The following is a 23,573-nucleotide window of genomic DNA, read 5'->3' on the forward strand; positions in this document are numbered from 1 at the left end:
AAACATTTAAAAGCATGCTCTCTCCTAAAAGCATGCCCCAAAGAGGAGATTAACAAACCAAGAAGCAGCTCATGTTTGTAATTGTTGTTATGACATTGTGCAAATTGTGAGTAAATATATACCCTTACCCTGACATTAATGTCTAAGAATAAACAGTGCCTTTTGCATAAACACAACATATTTATGTGTATACATATACACACACATATATATATAAACATATTTGAGAGTGTAAGTCTGATATAGACTTTGAAGAATATATATGAACTTGACTCCAAAAATGAATTCTGATGTAATTAACAACAATAAGCATTAATATGTAACATTTATTCAGAAGTTTGTGGGCTGGGTTGTGCTACTCATTTCACTTCATTTCGCAATTTAATCCTCACGATATGAGGTAGGTAAAATTATTTAAAATCCATTTTCCAGGTGAGAATAAAAGAGGCAGAGAAAGGTTAGATATTGTGCTCAAAGTCAAAACAGTGAACAAGAGCCTAGCAGGGATCTCACCCAGGCAGACTGATGTCATGGGCCTTGTGAAAACAGGCTCAGGTTTTAAAGACAAAACTGCAGAGAAGAAACTGAAAAACAGTGTCACTGAGGTGACTTCCAAATTTTGCTGTAATACAAACAGAGCATCTTTTTTCCATGATTTGTCCCTAACTGAGAACAAATCGTATCAGAGCCCTTCAAAGAAGACAAATTCAATGTGATTCCCCTGTCATGAAATTTAAAGGAGCCAGGTCACATCCCGAGCCTTTCCAGCTTAAACATATCCATTTTAAATTTGTCTTCTCTTTAGAAAAGAAGAAGCTGTGATTTTGCGCATGGCTCTCAGGAGACTGCCCAGTTTTGTTTACATGAGTTTCAAGGCAAAAATGAGAATCACTCCCCTGGACAACTTTAGCTCAGAGCATGCGTTCATTACACATTTTTAACTGGGGCACAAATGTATTAACAGTGCAGTTATTTTGTAGTTTGCAAAGAATCTGTTTTGTAACTGATTCATATTTATATTTGGAAGACATTTATTTCTGGGCATGAAACAGTTCATTTTGGTAGGCCATCTGACCCGAGGTGAGGTTGGCACTAATTCCCATGGCTGCTCCCAATTAACGCAAATTGAAGGTTAAAGGATAAATAAAGTCCTTTTGACTTGGTTTATTAATCTGTTATTTATAAATGGCTCTTTATTTGGTCTATTTTGGGGGGAGAGAGCAGAAACTCTGGGCAAATGAAACTGCACAGAATAAACTGGCAAATACATAATGAGCATTTTATTGCAAAGTTTTAAAGGAGCTACATTTATATTGAATTTATTTCTACAGGGTTAATGACATGGCAAAAGTTCATTATATTCATCTTGAATCTGATGTCTGTAGCCTGAGATAGACTGAGTGGCATGAGTAGCTGACATTCCTTATCTGTGATGGTCCTGGGGATGGAACCCAATGCTTCGCACACTAGGCAAGAACTCTACCACTCAGCTACAGCCCCAGTCTCTTTTGCTTGTTTTAAAAGGACTTATACATTCTTTTAAAATTTTATCTTGACAGTTACATAGTATCTCCTTATATCATTAAATCAAAATCACACTTATTGAAGGCCAGTGAAGTCTTTCCTTTTGCTATTCCAAATAGGACTTCAGTGTATCACTATGCACAAGTGCCGGTTCTCACCCATAAGGTAATGTGTAGGACAAACCTGGGGAAATGGAATTGGCTATTTAATGAGTATGCACGCTTTTACATTTTGATTGATATTTATGAATTAGACTCCACAAAGGTTGTTTCAATTTATATTCTGTGTCTGAAAGTCACTGTTTCCCCAAACCTTTGATAACACAATATGTTATCCAACATTATTCTTTATATTTGATAGCAGATAGTGAGTTTGAACTCACATATCTCTGGGGTAAATAAAGTTGATTATCTTTTAATATCTTTAAAAGTCTTTGTTCTTATTCTGTGAATTTATTTCCCTCCTTTTCCTTCTTTCTTTCCTTCCTTCTGTCTTTCTCCCTATGATTTATCCATGTATTTTTTTTCTGCTGGGTTGATGAATACATTCTTATTGACACTGGTATACTGATGCCACAGACTCTTAATTCTTTTGATTTTGCCTGAGAAAGCTTTGTTAATGCAGGACGGATTTTTTTTTTCTGTAGTTTTGCTTTTTGTTTTCTTTTTAAAATTGTGGTAAGACACTTAACATGAGAGCTATCCTCTTAAAAGTTATTATTATTATTTTTTAAATCTACAACATAGCATTGTTAACACTAGGCCCAGTGCTCCGTCCTTCTCCTCATCTACCTTTTATCATGTCACTGTAGTTCTGCCCCTGAAGAGGCTGAATATTTTTATGTGCTTTTGGATCCTGTTTTTGGTCACGTGACATGTTTTACCCCCTGGAATGTTGTCAGATATGCTGCATGTATATCAATTTGAAAAAGTACTTGTTATGTGTGTTTCCCTGCTCTTTTGTGATCGCCATGAGAACATGCCTGAGCTCCCTGTCATGGGTGAGAAACACACAGTATAGTTGGTTTGCATCGGTTGTCTCTGTCAGGTCACTCAGCTGACATACAGCTGACCACAGGTGTCTGAGTGAGTCCTGCTAGGTCTGGAAGAACCACTCAGCCAACCCTTCCTTAGACTTGTGGACTCTCACGAACACTAACTGTTTCAAACTTCTGAATTTTGGGGTAATTTGTCATTACACCAAAGGAACCTCAGGTGATGTTATTATGCATTAGATAATTGCTACAGGACTCACCCCTGTGGCACTCAAAAAAGAGATGCCCATATAGAAGTTGGTTTGGAATTAGGCAATAAAATTCAGCAAATGTTCTCCAAATGCCAACTGGGAAGTGTATTCTGAGTATAACTATAAATTGGTTTAAGCATTTAAATACAAGAAGCATATGCATGCAATTGGTTATACAGGTGAAGGAAGGAGCAGGAGGCATAGGAACTCAGCAATGACAGAAAACCCTAACTCTCAGTATAAGAAGGCAGATGTTGATACTGGAACCCTGTGTGCAGGGCCACCCAACAGAGATGGATAGCTTAATGAGCCTGGCCAGTAAGAGCTGGGACCACAGAGGAGACATGACTATGATTAGAGATCCTATCTAATGCAGAGAATGGAGATATCCTGAGTTCCCCTTTGCTTCAGACCTGCTTTCTCTCTCCAAGGCCTTCCCATGATTAGACCCAGAGGAGGCACAGTCCCCAGGAAGCAGTGTCTCCGGAGAACAAGGCAAGTCAAGGAAGGATCTGGGAGCAAAAAGGTAAAAACACCTTTGTGATATGTGGCATGCTAGAATGTGCTTGGTGCTGAGTGCCACATTCATAAACACCAGAATTGAACACTGCGGCATGAGGGCTGGAAAGTTCTGGATAGAGAGAATAAGGGGAAGGAAGCTCAAGCCGCAGCAACAGAGGGGACAGTGCAGGAAACACTAAAAAGAAATGACCTGTATTCTGGTTTGGCTATGAAGGCTGAGTACTTAGGAGGGGGAGGCTGGGGTGGAGACTTGTGATGAGGCTACGAGGGCAGAAATGAGGCCATTCAGAAAAGCTTCAGAATGCTAATCCAAGAAGACTGGACTTTTGTTCTGAAGGCAGTAGGAGATTTCATGGTTCTGAGCAGGGGTAACATCTACATTGTGCACTAGGAGGATTATGCTAATAGAAATCGGAGGGATAGGTGGGAGAGAGAGAAACTAGATCAGGGTTATTAATTAAGTGTAGACTTCAGGGACTTCACAGCCCTCTTTAACTAATTTGCAGAAGTTTGTGCAAGCATTCGATTTCCTGAGAGATGGTGCAGAGCTTTCCCATGGTTTTCAGTGGCATCCATGACCACTGGCCCCATCAAAATTTTAAGCTCCTGAATCAAGGAAGCCATCTAGAAACTCTCTTCTAATGGAGATATAAAAATATCACAGTGGCCGTGGGAATGGAAAGGGGAATCAGAAGCAAATATTTATGAGGTCTGATCTAAACAAATATTCTAGGTGAACAGAAACAACAACAACAACAACAACAACAACAATAATAAAAGAGCAAATAAGAGATTCTGGAAGGTTTGATTCTGGGCAATATCCATCTGCTACTGTTCCTTTCCTTCCTTCTATAACATGAAAGAAGCGAATTCATGTTTCCAAGATGTCATGAAGATTTACTAAGCTGAAAAGTTCCAAGGGAAACATCAGGTATATATGTCACCACTGAACCCCTGACATGTTCATCACAGATGGTACTAATCAGACACAACCTCTTCTAACAACAGAGTCCAAACACAACCTCCAAATCTGCCTTAAACAGCACCTGAGGCAGCCACTGCCAATAGATTCAAGATGAAACTTACGTCTCTGCTCTAAGGCTTTTTCTAGAGCTACTCTTTTTATTTATTGTATTGACTATTCTTTAGCTTCATAATGGTAAAATACCAATGAATGGCTATACTGGGCTGACTGTATTACATACTCTTATGATCTGCATATATGAATTTTTGTGCATCTTTCTCACATGCAGGAAACTTAGTTACAAACATTTGGATTGCTAGTTACTGCTTACCCAAGTGCATAAATTCACTTAATGTTATCTACAAGCAAATAACACACGGTTGAATTAAGCTGAATTAGGGGGAAATTTTTTGCAAACTTATTCTCTTATCATCATAGTGAAGTTTTAAAATCAGCACATCTTATTACAAACAAGTCTCCCTATGACAGATTATTGTTTGGCAAATTTTTAATCACAATCATAGAAAATAGGTATACAATAAATCATAAGTTATCTTTCAAACTATGGGTTGATATTTAACTTCACGAGGTGGTTTTCTTTTACTTTGGGAAATTTTCTGACATTTGAGTTGCCTTTAATACAGTAATATCCTAGTAAAGACAGATTCTGATACACCATGTTTGTTTTCTGCTTGTAGTTGGTCAGCAAGAGAACCACATGAAGACTTTGCCTGTTCATCTCAACATCAGACTCTAAAGTATGACCTTCAAAATTCAAAACAAATGTTTTTGGAAAACTTTCTAGATTAAAAAATATTTTCACAAAATGGGATACAAATTTAAATGTACTGAGTTCCCAATAGTAATGATTTGACCGTGATCCACAATAAAAAGTAAGTTTTAATCTGCAGTCTTCTCCCACACACATATTTAGGAGTGTAAATATATGTCTAACTAAAACAAAAGTTCCACAAAAATCACATCAATCCAAGTGTGATGCACTTGGATATTTTCTATTCCATTGGACTCTACCCGAGTCTCTATTTTGTATACTACTTCATTAAAAGAAGGTTAGCAATGACTTGCTAAATTGATTTCATTATGCACTAATGGGGCCCAACCCACAGTTTGAAAAGCACTACTGTAGCGAAAAGACTAAAGTACTCTGACTTCATTCACCAATGTAAACATATCCACAAAAGACCAATCCTGAACAACTTAGCAGGGGGAAAAAAATCTCTTGGCTTGCTCCCTGGTATCCTGGATGAAGCCAAGGTTTGCTGAGCCAACTTTTGTACTTGGTGGTTGACAATGACTTGAAAACTGAAAGGCAGAGATCAAATCCTCACTCTCCCTCTCAACACATCTCTTCCGCTGGGTAATTTATACCGTGCAAGTAACAAGCTATTCAATTTTGCTGTCATTTACTGTTCTTTTTCCAACAGCAATGGAAACCTGGCATCGGTTTACTGTCTTCTCTCTTAGGTAGAATAAGATTATTCTCCCTCCTACCCCTCTAAACAAAGATGGCATTCAGCACTCCAGAGGGCCACCCCCAGAGGATCTCCAAACAAAGCCTGGCAGGGAAAATGCTACCCCTAGGAGCAATAGCAAAAGCTGGGCCTGAGGTTGTCAGTCCAGACTGTATATGAGAACACACACGGTTATGATTCTTTTCCCCAAGTGAACAAAATCTGCAACTGGAGCAATATCATCAATAGTATAAACAGGGGGCTGAGGGTGTGGCTCAGTGGTAGTTCATTTTTGCCTTGCATGTGTGAGGCACCACATAAAGACGAATACACAAATGTATGTATGTGTGTGTGTGTGTGTGTGTGTGTGTGTGTGTGTATATATATATATATATATATATATATATATATATATATGAAAGATTATCATTAAAACAATAGTATAAACTGACAGGCAGGCAGATGGATGGAAAAGCCATAAAAGGCTATATGTCTTCACACTTTCTTTGAAAGCAAAGCTATTTTTTTTAAAAGTAAAATAGTTTTTCTCATTTTAAGAGGAAAATCTTAGACAGATACTATAGATTCATCATACCAGAGATCCTTTGGGGACTATTTTGACATACTTTAGTTCTGGAATATTCTTTCTCGAACTTTGCTTTTTTGACATTTGTCTAATTCATCTCCTTACTGTGTGCCCTCTCCCGTGCCCGAGCCCACCAGGCCAGTTCTCAGTAGTGAGGGCATCAGAAGTCTGAGGGTATTTTGTGTTCTTTAATTTAGCATTTCTACTTCTCAGAATTTATCTTAAATAAATGATCATGGCAATCTACAGAGGTTTATGGACAAAGATGTCTACATGGTGTTATTTATAATAGCAAAAGGCTAAAAGGACATACCAATAATTGCTAAAAGTAGCCATCTGTGGGTGGTTGGTGGTAATTTAAATTTTATTTTGTACACTTAACTCATATTTTCTAAATTTTACAAAATAAAAATAAGACAAAGATGTTGAAAATAATACATCTGTGTTTGCTGTTGGGACACCTGCAAGTCTCCAGGTGGAAGATGTTCACCAGTCCAAGTGAGCCATAATTTTAGAGGGCTCTGGTGCCCACCTGAGCTGTGCTAGAGTACACCAGCGCACTCCACGCCTGGGTTTCTGCAAAAGTAAATACAATTATGGTACCTAATTCATAGAGCGATGATGAGGATTAAACTGAATCAGCCAAGTATTAAAATGGGTAAAGTGCTTAGAAGAGTGTCTGGCACATAAAAGCATGGTGTGAGTGTTAGCTGTTATAGTTATTACTACGCTGGCCCAGGAAACTGTGGGTGTTTGTCTGGTTCTGTGCCAAACCCAGTGCAAAGGCCCAGGAAAAGATGTGTTAGATCTAAGTTTCCCTAAAGCTATGCTCCACATCTGGAGCATCAAGCAGAACACGAAAACTTGAGCATCAGATTTCTGTGGCAATCCTTTATATAGTACACACATGACACAGTTTACCAAATTGTATGTTTAAAATATATTCAGTTTCTTTTATGTTGAGTAGACGTCAGGATAGCTGTTTGAAAAATGAAGATGGGATATGCTTTCAGGAAACCATCCTGAGAGAATCTGCCACCAATAGAACAACACTAAAAGAATATTTCAAGAGTGTTCCTCAGGCGGAAGAAGAAAGATCCCAGGTGGGTGCCTGAAGTACAGGAAGGAATTATGAGCAACAAAAATGGTAAATATGCAATAAATCTACAGGAATATTAGCTGGTGAAGACAATAATTTGTAGTGTTTTGTGGGATTTTAATTGTATGAAAAATTGAAACATCAGACAAAAATAACACAAAAGGAAGGAGTGGAAAGTGGAGTTAAAGTTCTCTGAGTCCTTCACATTTTCTGGAAGGCAGTCAAGATACAAATTTATAGAATGCACTAATAAATTTATATCATACACTAATAAATTAATGATATAATTTGTAATTTCTAGGGTAACTGCTAAAAAAAGAGTTAGAGAATAAATGATTAACAAGCCAATAGAGGCAAAATACTTCATTCAAAATAAGGCAACAAAGAAGAGAAAAAGAAATACCAAACAGTTGGGGAAAATAAAAACAATAAAGTAGTAATATGATAGATTATCATCCAAATGTGTCAATAATTTCACAAAATATGAATAAACACTTGGAGTAATATGCATATATTAAATTCTTTAAAAAATCCCAGTTAAACTGTTTAAATGTGACACACTTTGTATATAAGGACCCCAAATTTTCAATATATAAAAAATTGCAAAATTTGCATATGAATTATATTAATAGCAGGCACTGTGAACCTAATGAACTCAATAAAAAAAGATGTTACTAGAGATAAAAACATATTTCATAGTGATAAAAGAATCAAACTATAAGAAGATTCGAGAATCCTAAACTGGAAGAAGTAAGTAAGATTCTAATGAATGAACCCTCTCTGTAACCGGTAGAACAGGCTGATAAAGATGAGTAAGAAAGCAGACTTGGAAATTCGTTGATAAATCTCACCTAATTGATCTCTTTAGAACACCCTGGCCAACAGCTCTGGAATTCACAGAATGCACATTGAACATTTACCAAAGTTTACCAGGTGCTGCAGGATAAACAAAACTGAACACATTTCAAAGGTCAAAAATCATATAGAATGTGTTCTCTGATCACAGTAAAGTAGAAATGCATAGTAACAAAACAAAAAAAAAAAGTTGCTCAAATGGGTGGAAATTAAGCAATACACCCTAATGAACTCACAGGCAAGGAGGAATGCAAAGGAAGTTAGGCAACATTATTAAGGGAATTATGAGGCAAATATGACATTAAAAGTGCGAGATGCTGTTAAAGGTATAATGCGCGTGTTAGAAAAGAAGATCTGAAAACCAACTACATAAGTATCCACATCAACAAATCATCAGACTACCAGGCAGAAGTCAACAAAAGAGAAAGGAAGAAAATAACAAGGGGCAGAAAGTAATGACAGAGAATAGAAGCAATTTAATTGAGAAAATTAATGAGGTCAAGAATTATTTCTCTGACAACGCTAATAAAGCCAATGATCCTATAGTCAGATTAATCAAGAGAAAAGAAGGCAAAAAAATCACAAATATTACTTGAGAAGGTAAATCACTATAAATCCTACTGACCTTGAAAGGAAAGAGGACTATGAAAACTTTATGGCAATAATTGAAAATATAAATTAAAGGGATAAATGGCTAAAAAATATTTTATTTTTACCAAGCAGGAGAAAAATGACAAAAAAAATTGAATTTGTATGTAAACTCCTACTTACCAAATGTTTTCCAGTCCTAGAATGTTTTACTGCTAAATTTTACCAAACACATTAATCTTATCTAACTCATTGAGAACATAGAAAGGTCATGTCTCAGCTCATTCTATGAAACTCATTAGAGGAGGACAACACAGCCTTGACCCATAACCCAACAAGGACATTATGAGAAAAGAAAATTACAATCTAATATTCCTTAAGAATTTGCCGGGAAAGCACTAAACACAATAACAGTAAACTGAATCCTGAGATACCTTTGAAAGTATAACACACTGTGAGCAAGAGGAACTTACTATAGAAACACAAAGTTTGTTTATTATTGGAGAACCAATTAATGCAAACCAGTTTGTTAAGAGAAAAACGGGAAAAAGCATATGGTCTTCGCAACGGATGCAGAATAAGCACTTGATATCACTGAAATCTGTTCTTGATAAGACACTAAGCAAACTAGGCGTGCTCTATGTTTTTAAAGTGTTTTATTTTCCCAGTGCCTCCACACCCTCACCAGCAGGCTGTTAGCACCCTGCCCAGCTGAGCAGATGCACCAGTGTGGAAAGGCTGGTCCCTGCCACAAATGCTCTTTCTAGCCTTCCCCTGGATGTGACCAGAAGATATTCACAGACACAAAAGCTGCCCCCACGTGCCTTTCCCTGATTATTCCATCCTGAACCCCAACAAGACATTTGTCTCCAGGTCTTCATGCCCTCTTGGCTTCCCACCAGCTTGGTCGAATCTGTTCCCCTGGTGTTCCTCCCATGTGGCCCCCTGCATGGTGTGCAGAGCCCCCCCCCCCCAACCCAGGATCAGAACTAAAATAACCCTCATAACTTCATACTCCTCTCCTGGTGTATGTCCATGATCATGCTGGAGTGATCCTTAAAGACCCCAACAAGGGGGACACATTCTTTGCAACAACCCAGGATGGAAAGGAAACTTTCTCCACATGATAACATGAAAAGGTAAATCACTATAAATCTATAGCAAACATTCTACTTGATGAATTTTGAAAGCTTTCTCCTAAGGCTTGGAATAATTCAAGAATGCCTTCCACAACCACTCCTTGCATAAAGATCCTCAGACACTGTAATTGGGGGCAGGGTAAGGATAGTTTGAAAAAGGGGAAAGATGAAATGGTGATTAGCTGTGATTAGTCTCTGACATCATAACAGTGTATGAGGAAGTTATAAAATTACATTCATAATACATGTGATTGACAAAGGAATCCTATATAGAACTCCTACAAATAAGTAAGAAAGAGACCAACCATATCATTGCTGGCCACTTGCCCTTCTTTTGAGAAGTGTCTGTTCAGTTCATCTGACCATTTATTGAATGGGTTATCTGTTCTGTTGGTGTTGAGATTTTTGAGTTCTTTATAAGTTCTGGATATTAACCCTCTGTCAGAAGAGTAGCTGGCAAAGACTTTTTTCCCCATTCTTAGGCTGTCTCCTCAGTCTGTATTTTCTTTTGCTCTGCAGAGTTTTTTAATTTGATGCAATTCTATTTGTGGATTTTTGCTATTATTTCCTGAGCCACAGGACTCCTATTTAGGAAGTGTTCTGAAAAAAAAAGCTGGTACTCAACTGTATATGCATAATTTAAAAAACTACTCTAGTACCTTATTTCACAAGATGCAGAAAAATCAATTCCAGGTGCATCGCTGGTGCAAAGGTCAAAGGTAAAACATTTAAGCTTCAAGCAGATAACATGGGTAAGTATATTTATGATTTAGGGGTTAACAAAGTTTTCTTAAGCAGGACACAAAAGGGCACCAACAGAAGAAGAAACAGAAAACAAAGAAAAAATAAATTTTAAAAAGGAAACAAATAATAAAGGAAAAATAAGAAATTAGATTATATTAAAGTTAGAAACTTTTGGTTACCAAAACACATGATTATGAGAGGGAAAATTGGGAAATAATGTTTGCAATACATATGACCGACAAAGAAATCATACATAGAATATGTATAGAACTCTTATGAGTCAATTGAAGAAAAGTAACCCAACCTAAAATAGCCAGACGACTTTGATATCCTCACATAAGAAAGTACTCAAATGCAAATAAACATGCGAAAAAACTCTCAACATCATTCCTTGTCAGAGGAGCGAAAATTAAAAACACAATAAAATAACTATATACACCTACCGGAATGGCTAAAGCTAAAAATACTGCCAATATCTAGTGTTGGAGAAGATATAGAGAAATTGGAACTCTTATACATCCTTGGTAGGAGTGTAATCATTGTGATTGTTTTATAATGTCTCCTAAGGTCAAATATTACATGTTACAAACCAGCAATTCCACTCCCAAACCCAACAGAAATGTGCACATATGTTCACCAAAAAGTGTCCAGAGCTGCACTTTTCATAATAACCAACAGGTGGAAGCAGCTCAAATGTTCAGTGGTTCAACTGTTCATCAGAGTAGAACTGGTGTAAGTTGTAACATATGCATACTGGGGAATAAAAGTCAGCAATGATAGATGGTCTTACAAATTGCTCTGACTGATTTACTGCGTAACTTTGAAAGTGTTTTTCAAGAACTTGTTCTGGAAAAGATTAAGACAATTTATAAAGATACACAGGCCATAAAAAGTGGTCATAAATTACAACAAAAGGTGAAAAGGCAAAGGAGAGCAAGGCTAGGTGCTAACACCGAGCAGGGGGGTAGGCTAGTATGCAAAATGCAAATCCTCATGCATTCAGTAATTTTTACTGAGTGCTTCATATGTGCCAGGAACAATGAAGAGACAATGTTTTCAAACTTAGTTGTAGCTGTTAATTGTCCATGGCTTACTACTGAGCAAAAGAAGCCAGACATAAGAAAGTATACATTTTACATTTATCCCATAATATAAAGTTTGAAACAAAGCAAAGTTAATCTCTCAGTTGGGGTGAGACTGAATGAGGGCATAAGGAGAGGCTCTGCTTCCTTTTTGGGGATGGGGTGTACAAGGGATTGAACTCAGGGGCACTTAATCACTGAGCCACATTCCCATCTCTATTTTGTATTTTATTTAGAGACAGGGTGTTGGTGAGTTGGTTAGCACTTCAATGTTGCGGAGGCTGGCTTTGAACTCCTGATCCTCCTGCCTCAGCCTCCCAAGCTGCTGGGATTACAGGCGTGCATCACGGTGCCTGGTGAGGTTCTGTTTCTTATCAAAGTTTTGTTCATGATCTAAATAGTAGTTACATGGTATAGTTACTTTGGGGAAATTTATCAAGCTGTAGCTAATGTTTTGCATATGTATGTTTTCTATTTATCATTCATAAGGATGTAGACATATGTAGCAAGGAATTGTGATAAGGACCTAAAGCATCCATCAGGGTAAATTTCAGACATCTTGCAGAATTCAGAGTGATGCTGTCATTTTGTATGGGTTGGGGGAAGCGAAGAGGCATAAAGAAACAGCCTTAAGTTATCAGAGTTTCTGTAAAGAGGTTGTTTAGTGTATTACTCTTTTTCTTTTCATTGTGAGGAATAGTAGAAATATTTTCCTTGCATACAGTTGTGGGAAGTGAGTGCCAAAGTTTGTGCAATTAATAATTCTCTTCTACCTACGGCTTCGACAATATTCAGCCCTAAATTTTGCTATATCCTTAGAACAGTGGTTTTCAAACTCCCTTAACTGTGGCCACAGGGGGGAAAAATACATTTTCTACAGTGATCCAATATGTAAACACACACATAAATTGGAAACACACATTTAAGGAAATAATATCTTTGCTTTGTGCATTGCTGGTTGATATTTTCTATTATGTTCTAGCCTTTACATCCTAATCCATTAAAATGATGGTCACTCACTAAGATGGTTTCTTGGACCATTAATGGGCTGCAACTAAGTTTGAAAACATTGTCTTCCAGAGTTTCTGGCACATATGAGGCACTCAGAAAAATTACTGAATGCATGAGGATTTGCATTTTGCATACTAGTCTACCCCCCTGCCGGGTGTTAGCATCTAGCCTTGTTCTTCTTTGCCTTTTCACCTTTTGTTGTAATTTATGACCACTTTTTATGGCCTGTGTATCTTTATAGGTTGTCTTAATCTTTTCCAGAACAAGTTCTTTAAAAACCTTTTCAAAGTCACACAGTAAATCAGTCCAAGCAGAGTCAGAAGAGAAAAATTCATCCAGAGACTCCAGGAACCAGAAGCTCAATACCTGTTAAGACAGACACTTCCTGTCCCATCTGGGTAACAAGGTCTGTAGCACCAGGACACCCGAGAGCAGATGGCGACTGTGACTAAGTGACTGGAGCTCACCTCTACCCTTACAGGGAACTGTATATGCTCTTGCTTTCCATGAAGTTCTCTTGCATTTCCGACAGATGGGAGAGAGGGTGCCAGCTCATTCTAAGAAACACAAAGACGCCTTTAGAAAGAGCAACAAAGGGTTCTGCAGTGACAATGAGGAGGGGTGTGAGCGTCTATGTGCATCGCTGTGATAAAGGAGTTCATGGTCTAGAGTTTCCTTTATCTTTCTTTTCAGGGTGTAAAGTCCTTCTCAGGCCATTGAAATGGTGTGTCTACAGAAGAGCCAGCAAACATGTTGGAAGCAACTAGCTCAGGCATGTGAGAATAAACCTTATCTTTCTACCACAGGAACAAATTTCACCTTAATAAAACTTTCATTTTAAAACGTTACCTTTGGTCTGATTGAACGCCACTCTCCCTACAAAAGGTTCTTGGATCACTTTTGGGCAAGGCGCCAATCATGGCTTATCTTCAACACCCAAAGAAAGGAAGATGTGTTTGGGGCTGAGCACCACTGCACGGTCCAGTTGGGTGATGTTGTCCATGGGAGCACAGAGCTATGGGCTACAGAAGGGATGTGAAGGTCATTTCTTTAGGCAAAAACGCTCAAACATTATGAGGCTGTCACAGGGCTGGCTGTGGCAGCAGCCTCCAATGCATGACAAGATTTACATGCACAAATGTCTACAGGAGCATCTGCTTTAGTATGAGATTAGAAGCAGCCTACAATTATAAACTGGGGGATGGAGGCAGTGGTTCAAAAGTGATCATGCAACAGCTAAATCAGTGTTTATAAACTCACAAGACAAGAAACCACTACAATAAAATGCTACATGAGAAAGCAGAATGAAAACCTGTACATATGAAATATGAATTCAACATAGTTTTGAAGCATGCAGAACCATATTATTATATGTACATAGACAAAGGTTTGGAAGAAACACTCCAAAATGTTAAAAGGAGCATTATAAATGCTGGCCAGTGGTAATAAAAGTGAACATTAACTTTCTTCTTTTATTTTTCAAAATTTCTACTATAGACATAGATTGCTTTAACAACTAAATAGAAGCTATTTAAAAAATGTAATGATACATTCCTATATAAACTTTAGCTTGTTCATTCACTGATTCACAAATATCTAGATAAAAAATGTTTTTTTTCTCTAATGACAACTTTAGAGTTAAATTTTCAACTCAGCACAGAGAACAGGAAGATTATGCCTCAGTGAATCACATGCAAAGTAAAAGTGAAACATGAATATATACCCCTGGGTCTATTTGCATGAAGAAAGACCAACTTTAAAAATACTCTTACAAGAAACACTTTATTCTCTTTCTCTTTCTTTACACACACACACACACACACACACACACACACACATATTTATATATCTATAATATATGTAGCGTGTGTATATGTATATGTGTGTATGTTTTTTTCTGACGGATGTGTGCAACAATTTAAAACTGCTGTCTATAAATAACATTAAAGGTTTAGATGGACTAGCTCAAAACCCACACAGTCAGTGAAAATGTCAAACAGTCATGAATTCCCCTGGTAGATTTCCCCAGTCCTGCAGCAACTAATGTCGCCCAGCTGGCTGTAGGCAAAAGTGAGAGACAGATTAATCTCTATAGATATTTGAAAAGGAAATGAAGGTGGTACAAAGAAATGAGGCTGCTGCATTCAAGCCAGGGCCAGAGACTATTCACTGTGAGTTAGCAGGCCCCCAGCACACATGCTAAATAAAGCATCCTCATTTTTTCTTGTGGTTTATAGCTACTTTGCCACTTCACTGAACTCTGCCTGTCAGAATGGGATATCACCAAAAGCTCAATGTTGCCCTGGCAGATGCAGAGAAGAAAAAGAAAGACTGATCTGTCTTATCATTGACTTCTCTGACTTTATATTTTTGACAGATAATTCAATATGGTAAAAAAAAAACAAACAGAGAAAGAACACTATCAAGCCTTGTTACCAGCAAGTCATTTAATCAAAACAGTTTTGCTTTTTATTCCTTCATTTAAATAAAACAAAATTTAATCAAGCAGGGCTGAATAGTGGATCTTAAATGTTAAGATTCTGGCAAACCATCTCAATTCCTTGTTAAGCACTGTTAATATTTTTTGACAGTTTCTTAGTAAGGTGCATGGCCGCACCACCTACAATATGGTAGTCTCCTGCCCTGTCCTCACTTCAAGATTTCTAAATGAAGGGTTTTAAAGGAACTTCAGAGGCTATCAAATTGGACAGCAAACATGTCTATTTTGGACAAAACATGCAATATATAAAGAATGACCATTATCTAGGCACCATCCTTTGGACTTTCTTGTCTATAACGGAGGGTAAACTGTTCAGCATGTTAGAACATCTTCCAGTCCTTGGGCTGAGACATTTGTTACCGACTTTACAATTGATGTTGGGTCCTTGAGCATCTGCACTGGAGGAAATAGAAGGGAGTCTGCCGGGGAGGGAAGAGGGATCAATTCTGTGGTCTGTCTGGATTCTTGCTCTCAAAGAAAGGATTACGGTGCTAACCCATGCATAAGAAGTGCATAAAGTCAAACTTCCAGATTAAGTAAAGAACTTGGTTTGGAAACAAAATTACAAATCCCCTGTGATTGTGAAGACTTTCCTGTCCCGTGATTCCATCCCAAGAAAGTCCAAGGCCATTGCATAGAGGCTCTGGTAGCTTCTCAGTCATCCTTGAGGGAGATCATAAAAGGCTCAAAATCTTGGGGTGAAGGATTTCTCCATAAATCCACACTGATGTTAAATAAGTACACGAGCTAACAAATAGGAGGAGGATTGAATGACAAGGAATGAATGCAGATGGTAGAATTAGAAACCCACTAATGGGTGTTAATATTGGGTGGTACAATAGAATGAGGTGAAAATTTGAGGAAGTAAAAGATATTTGCATAGTCTCAAGACAATTCCTCCCAAATAGCAGTTATTGATTATAAAGGGGGAAAATAGTAACTTTACAATGAGAAAACCTGGAAGATACCACTTTCACCAAATAATTGGAACTAACATCATTAATAGTGGAATAAACTGTCATAACGTACTTTGTGAAAAGCAGTCCTGAGAAGGACACAAGATCACTCCTCTGGTGTTCCTTTCATCAGAATTTAGCATGGGAGAAACAGCAGAAAATCCAAACTAGAGACAGTCTACTAAATGACCAGGATCTGTATCCTCCCAAAATGTCAAGGTCAAGAAGCACAAAAGAGGATGGAGAATCATTTCCAAATGGAGACTGATGAGACATAACAACTGTCGCGAGAGATGACTTATTACAAGGCACAATATCCTGGAATGGGTGCTGATTGGGAAAAAAAAATTGTTATTGAATACTTATTGGACAATTGACTCAATATGAGTGCAGAATGTCAATGAGATAATAGTATATATCGATATTGAATTTCCTGGGTTGGACACTTGTGCTGTGGTTATATCAGATCTGTCCTTGTTCTTGGGAAATATGTGCTGAAGCATTTAAAAGTGACGGCAAAACAAAACAAAACAAAACAGGTGGGTACCAGAGACTTAATAGTATGGAACACCATTTTCTCTACCCCGGAATTCCTCCCTGGCCAATTGGAGTCAGGCTAGCTGGGAAAGGAGGCTCAATGCTTCATTTTACCTGAAGGGGAAAAGAATTGGGCACGAGGTGTACCTACCCTCTGCGGGAACAGCTGGAGGATTTGGGGAGAGTTTTTATCATCTGGGCACTTTTAATGTATACGGGAGTCTCATCTAAATATCATCTAAATAAGAAATGTGCGAGACTTGAGGTATGATTCATCCTGAGGCCAAATTTCTCTCCAGCTGTGAACCTGTGAAGCTAGACAAGTCCTGTGCTTCCAAAATGCAACAGTGAGACAGACATTGGAGAGACAGTCCCATTCTGAAAAGGAGAAATAGGACAGAAGGAAAGGATGAGAGATCTCAGGCAAGTCCCAAAACAAGCCAGGCACATTTAATTGGATATCAGGCTTGAGAATAATCTTCTTGGGTTTGCTGCTCTTCCCTTCAGGGCCCCTGGAATGGTGGCCCCACCCCAGGGCAAGTTTCTTTACAGCAGTTCTTCCCCCAGGCTTTGGGAAAAGGCTGTCTGGTCCAAGGTGGTGGCCCTGATGATATGTGAATTGCCTTTGCCCCCCCCCCCCCCACTGCCAGTTATTTTTGGACTGGGGATTAAACCCAGGGCTGCTTAATCACTGAGCTACATCCCAGCCCTTTTTATTTTTTTATTTAGAGACAGGGTCTCACTGAGTTGCTTAGGGCCTTGTTAAATTGCTGAGGCTGGCGTTGAACTCATGATCCTCCTGCCTCAGCCTCCTTCAGAGCCACTGGGATTACAGGTATGTGCCAGAGCACCTGGTGGTCCTTCCCTTTTTCAAAGAAGAGTATAGGTTTGCCACTGAGTAGTTGTCTGGTCTGGTTCTGTAGAATCCCAGAAGCCTGTTAGTCTCCCTTCATTCAGTGCTGTTTGGTCTGACCCTGTTCATTCAAACTGGCAGTATGTCAGCTGGTCTAACTCCATTCCCACTCCTGACTGTGCTGAGACAATACCAGAATCTCACCTTCAGTCCATATTCCTAGCACGTTATCTCGAAACTCTTCCATCACCCAGTTCCAAAGCCACATCTACATTTTTTAGTCATTTTGTTACTGCGGCACCCCACTTCTTAGTGCCAAAAAAAAAAAAAAAAAAAGTCATTCCAAGAGCCAAGTTAGATAGGATGGTGTGAACTGAAGATGCTAACAGGAAGAAACAGACAGCAGGACTGGATGCCCTCCTTCTCCTGAGCTCTTTCACACTCCTCACCCCAAAGACTGGGTCTGACTGCCCATGCTAAAAACTTTCCTTATGTAACATCAGAAGGTAAAGATGTTACATAAATTGCTATGTAGCAGTATAAAAAGGTTTATACTTAAAAATTTTTAGCATCTAGCCATGATGTTCAGCGACATCTAACAATGTCATTGGGCCTATTTTGAGACCAGGTACCTCAAAATAAACACAGCCTTATATTTTTGTTAGATCCTAATAATATAACAAAAATAGAACTAATAAACTAACAAATTTAGACCCAAATAATCTAACAAAAATATAAGGCAGTGTTTATTTTGAGGTACCTGGTCTAAAGATTGAAATCAAAGAAAAAGGGATAGTGGCCCTTCCTTAATTTCACAGGTTATTTTTCTTCTAGTTGCTTTTTAAAATTTTTCTTTCCATTTTACAAAAAGAGCACCAATGTTATAAGTTCAAAATTCCAGAGCTGAAAGGCATGTTAAGACATTACCTCATTCAAATTCTTCTTACTGTGAGGGTAGAAAGGTGAAGAGAATTTCTCAACCTTAAATTTGTACCAGGACTGGAATCCCTTTTGTCCCTTTTGAAAAATATTGTTGTTCAGATAGCAATAAAACATGTATGTGATGGCTGGGTGGGATGGCATTAGCCAGTAATTGCAGGGACTCAGGAGGCTGAGGCAGGAGGTCATTGCAAGTTTGAAACCAGCCTCAGCAACTTAGCAAGACCCTGTCTCAAAAAAAAAAAAAAAAAAAAAAAAAACCAATAAACAAAAAACAAAAACAAAAGACAACAAAAATTAAAAGGGCTGGAGGTGTAGCTCAGTGGTGAAGCACTCCTAGTTTCAATTCCCAGTCTCAAAATCAACAAAACAAATGAAAAAACATACACGGCTAAAAATAATTCAGAAATTTAAAAAGAGCCTACCTTGGAAACTGAGTCATGTTAGAACTGAAGTCCTTGTACACACATGCGTTTATATCTATATATCATTTTCCCATAGAAGGATCATAGTATAACTCTATCTTGCTATTTTATTTGGTCCTTAATTTAAACTCTTTTCCTATAATATATTCAAAATTGCTGCCTTCTTTAAAGACGGTTACATAAGTCTTCCATGGTACTTATTCTGCTCATAGTTTATTAAACCACTCCCCTAATGACCTACTTTCAGGGTCTTTACTGCTCTTTGATTTTATAGACAAGGCTGTGCTGGCAGAAGGGACATTAACTGTGTGCATCTTTTCATGCATTTCTGTCTCTTGTTTCTTTTTCTTTTTTTTTAAACTTCTACCTTGGCAACCACTCCAGGACCGTCCTTCAACTCCTGGCCTTGCTTTAGCTTACTCTGTAGCACTTGCCACCGCATGGAATAGGATACACTGGATTCTTTATTGTTTATCGTTCGTACCTGTCAGAGTGTGGAAGCTCCACGGGATCAGGACCTGCTTATTCTTAGATCTGAGAAGAGTGCTAAGCTCTTTGTAGGCACTCAACAAATATTTGATGAACAAATGAACAAATGGTTTGCACATTTTACTATTGGATTATTGGTCTTTTTTTTCTTACTGATTCATAGAGTTCTTTTTCTTTTATTATTATTATTATTTTTAGTTGTAGATGGATACAGTACATTTGCTTTATTTATTTACTTTTTATGTGGTGCTGAGGATCGAATCCAGTGTCTCACACGTGCTAGGCAAGCACGATACAGCTACAACCCCAGCCTCATAGAGTTCTTTATAACGGAATGAACCATTGATTGTTGTTTATGTTATCAATTTATTTTGCAGTGTGGTGTTTATTTGACTTTGTTGATGGTGTTCTCTTCCATAAAGAAATGTTTATTACATTGTCAAACATAACATCTCTGTCTTGCATAATTGTGGGGTTTTGTGTATTGCTTAGAAAGGCCTTATGGACCCCAGAGGGGTATTTTACTGGTTTGATTTTAGGTTGGAATTTTGATTCACTTGGAATTTAGTTTGGTGTAAGTAGTGGCTATATATATACAGCTTTGTAATTTTCCCCAGAGAGCCAATTGGCCCGACATTAATTAAAGAATAATCTATCCTTCTGTCATTATTCTGAACATCATCTTATCATACACCAAATTTCTAAAATATTTACAACTACATCTGGTCCCTGTTCTCTTTTGTGCATTTGCCTGTCTATTCTGAGTTGGTATGAATATATTTTAATCCCTTTCGCTTTAGAGTATATTTTAACACTGGGGTGACACTGGGCCTTCCTCTTTGTCCCCTTTTCACCATAATTTTTCCATCAATTCCATATGGTTATTTTTCTGTAAGAAACCAGAAGCCACTGAACCAGTCAATTATGCTTCCCCCCCGCAAAAAAAATCCCATTGTTATTTATTGAGATCAGAGTACTGTATAAATTAATTGAAGAAGAGATGACACCAATAACAGTTCTCTTGACTCCTGAATACTCTTATTTATGCTCTTCTGACTTCATTGACACAAACAAGTAAAAATTAACTTTCTCCAATGGGAAGAGTGAATATGACACATCCCCAAAATTACCACTAAATCTCCCTCTTCCAGTTATCTATTGTGGTGAAGCAAACCACCTCAAAATTCAGTGGCTTAAAACAACCACCACTTTTACTACATCTCATGATTTTGTGGGTTGAGAAGTCAAGCAAGCCTGCATGGAGTGATTCTTCTGCTTTCACAGAGTGTTAACTGAGGACACTTGGTAACCAACTGGTGGCTGGGTTGGTCTGGAAGTTTAAGATGGCTCCATTCACTTATAGGACACCATAGCAGGAATGACAGGAAGGCTGAGCTCAGCTGGGGTTCTACCCGAGAGTACCTACCCATGGCCTCTCCAGCAATTCTAACTTCATGGTAGTTAGAATTTAGATGGTGGCCCAGGCTCCAAAAGCAAATGTTCCAGAGAATAAGGGGGGCGGGGCACTCCATGGTCTTTAATGGACCTGTATCAAAAGTCCCAAGGAGTCCTCTGCTGTTCTGTCCTGGTCAATGAAGTAACAAGCTTTACCAAGCTCAAGGAGAGAAGACAGAGAACTTCTCTTCCAAAAAAAAGGTGTGCTAAAGAAAACCACCATACATTCCCTTAGTAGAAAACCAGACAAATTTTCACTTTGGTTTAATAACTCCAAGACTTGTCTACAATCTTCCTTCTATGTCTGCCATTTTCTGTCACTGGAGACATGGACAAGAAGCAGGACTGGAAAATATTTAATTTTTTCGAAACAAATTTTCAGCGGAGTTCTATTTTTTTTGCCCGTTCACAAGGGGATGACCACAGCCCTCAGTGTGACTGACTTTATCCATCCTTTCTTTTTGCTCTCCTTCCTGGCCACTGAATAGCTTACTGGTGTCTCCACCAGAAGGTGGCAGGAACAGAGAAAAGTAAACTCTAATTTATCAATTTATAAAGTATGTTGGTTGGCAGCAATTTTTGCATCAAGGCAGAAAATAAACTAAAAGTACATGTTTTGAGGAGTAACTGTGAAACCCAATCATGCATTACGCAGAACACCAGAGCTGGTTGTTCTTTCCACTGATCCAAGGCCTTATTTCAAAGACCCCTAAAGACATGCTCCAGCTCTCCCCTATACACATTCCTAAATCATGCCTTTCTTTTGTAAACTCCAGAGATTTATTGATTATCTGATGGCTTAGGTACCTTATCCCTGTTTATCCCTGTGTAACCTTACCAGTACTTCAAGGGTAGGAATTGTTATGCTCATTTTATAGCTGACAACCCTGCTGCTTGGAGAGATTACCTCCCAAGAGTCCCAGAGCAAATAGATGGCAGACCCTATTCCCTACACCTTTCTCCAATTATGTTTAGTGGGCTGATGGCATCAGTATCGTCCAGCAGCTTGTTGGAAATATAGAACCTCAGGTTGAAACCCAGACCCATTGCATCAAGAGCTGCATTTTAACAAGATCTCCAGGTAATGCTAATTCATATTAAAGTTTTAAAAGCACTGTTCTGCATCTCTGGTTCTCAAACATCCCTGCATACTGGAAGTCCATGGAGAGTTATTTTAAAACACTGAGGCCTGAGTTTGTTTCCTCCTTCCCAATCCCAATTCCAATTTAATTGTTTTGGCATGCAACCTGGGCAACAGGAGTTCTCAAAGCTCCCCAGGTAATTCTAATATGCAGCAAAATTTAAGAACCCACTGGTTTATATAGCTTGCAATTGTACTAAGTGTACCTTTTTTCTGGTAAGGGTGTTTATTGTCATCTTAGAATACATTCTATATTCCCAAACTTAAATATATTTTACATATCATCTCTCTTTCCAAGGTAGTTTCTTGCACAAAATATGCACTCAGTAAACATTTGCTGCTATTGCTGTTGCTGAAAATGATGCTTTAATTGGTCTGTGGTGGGGCTTATGCATCAGAATTTTTGAAAAAGGGCCTCATGTGCTTCTCTTGTGCAGCCAAGGTTGAGAACCATTGGGTTGGCTCCTACGGTTCCAGCTGATGGTTGCTATGGAGAAATTTGGGTGGAGGAGTGTGAAATGTTCTGATTTTTTTTTAAGAAGAACCTTAATCTCGGATTTTTAAAATAAATGTTGACAACAATTCAGATTTTTTCTTTAAAAAAACCATATGAACAAAATAAACCACATCTGCAGGCGGTATGTGCATGTGAGTGTGTGTGTGTGTGTGTGTGTGTGTGTGTGTGTGCGCGTGTGTGTATGTGCACTAAGGGACATAGGACATTCAGTTAGATTAAAGGTCATGCACTGGGGGACCCACAGCCTCCTAAGTATCTGATTATTATAAATGCCAATGCATTATCCATGAATAACCATTCTACCTTAAAAAAAGAATCACTATATCATTTTTGTCAACATGCACTATACACAGCTCAAATCAGACAGAGATTGTGAAGTCCTGAAGCATCATATTCTGTGCCTCATTTCATGTTCTGTGTAAATCCCGGATGTGCCAATAGAAACCATGGAATGAGTGACAAAAAGAAGGGACGGGAGGCATTTGAGGTTTGGGAGGAGAGGCACCCTGCCATGAACTCTACCCACTGCCTGAGCACCATTCAGTGATGAAGCAAAGCCAAAGAAGAAGATGGAAGGGAAAAGCTAGAACAGAAAATAAAGGTGTGTAAGAGAAACAGCAGGGTCAGAAGAAATCAGTCTGGGTCTGATTTTTGCACCACTGGTGGCTCCTCATGTCTGCACTCCTATAGTAGAGGATAGGAAAGGTAGCAGAATACAACAGTTACTAATATGGCATTATGTAAAAATGTGGATGTGTAACCGATGTGATTCTGCAATCTGTATTTGGGGTAAAAATGAGAGTTCATAATCCACTTGAATCTAATGTATGAAATATGATATGTCAAGAGCTTTGTAATGTTTTGAACAACCAATAAAAAAAATTAAAATAAACAGGAGGGACTCTAATGAAGCCGTGACATGGTTCTTGA

The 23,573-nt window shown here is 38.3% G+C and overlaps 1 protein-coding gene across 6 annotated transcripts in view; it reads right to left on the reverse strand.

The window, feature by feature from the left end:
• Thrb (thyroid hormone receptor beta) overlaps positions 1 to 23,573 on the reverse strand; it is a 369,387-nt gene that overhangs the window by 219,643 nt on the left and 126,171 nt on the right. The window contains exon 1 of one of the 6 annotated variants that reach the window (XM_076842928.1): positions 13,299 to 13,363. The exons of the other annotated variants lie outside the window; for them this stretch is intronic. The gene's annotated coding sequence lies outside the window, so the exon portion shown is untranslated. Of the gene's footprint in view, positions 1 to 13,298; positions 13,364 to 23,573 lie in introns of those variants that run through there. 6 annotated transcript variants of the gene reach the window in all.

The sequence above is a fragment of the Callospermophilus lateralis genome, chromosome 1 (genome assembly GCF_048772815.1).
Source record: "Callospermophilus lateralis isolate mCalLat2 chromosome 1, mCalLat2.hap1, whole genome shotgun sequence".
In the NCBI taxonomy this organism is placed as follows: Eukaryota; Metazoa; Chordata; class Mammalia; order Rodentia; family Sciuridae; genus Callospermophilus; species Callospermophilus lateralis.